This window comes from Leptonychotes weddellii, unplaced genomic scaffold (genome assembly GCF_054177405.1).
Source record: "Leptonychotes weddellii isolate Sample4059 unplaced genomic scaffold, ASM5417740v2 HiC_scaffold_136225, whole genome shotgun sequence".
Lineage (NCBI taxonomy): Eukaryota > Metazoa > Chordata > Mammalia > Carnivora > Phocidae > Leptonychotes > Leptonychotes weddellii.
In genome coordinates, this window is record NW_027716132.1 from 1 (window position 1) to 325 (window position 325).

At 34.2% G+C, this 325-nt stretch overlaps 1 pseudogene; it reads left to right on the forward strand.

Moving 5' to 3' along the window:
* The first annotated feature begins 6 nt into the window (after positions 1-6).
* On the forward strand, positions 7-318 carry LOC145718296 (protein PIGBOS1 pseudogene; annotated as a pseudogene).
* The last annotated feature ends 7 nt before the right edge of the window (positions 319-325 follow it).

Sequence of the window (325 nt, forward strand, 5' to 3'; positions counted from 1 at the left end):
ATTTTCTTTGCACACAGATCTGAAGATATTTCCTGGATGTGGACTGTAATTTTTCAAAACCACGGTGTGGCAAAAGCACTGTATAGCATTTGTTGAAAAATGTTTGGGAGATTGACTCTTCCACAACTGCTTTTTGCTAGCATCCTCGGAATTGCTGGAGGGATGTATATTTATCAACCAGTATTTGAACAGTACTACCGAGATCAGATGGAATTAAAAGAAAAGTTGAAATTGGCACAAGAATCAGAAGAGAAGAAAAGTTAATACTACATGGAGTTGAAATGTAATTGTTTAAAGTTCTATTGAAATTATACATTGACTATAA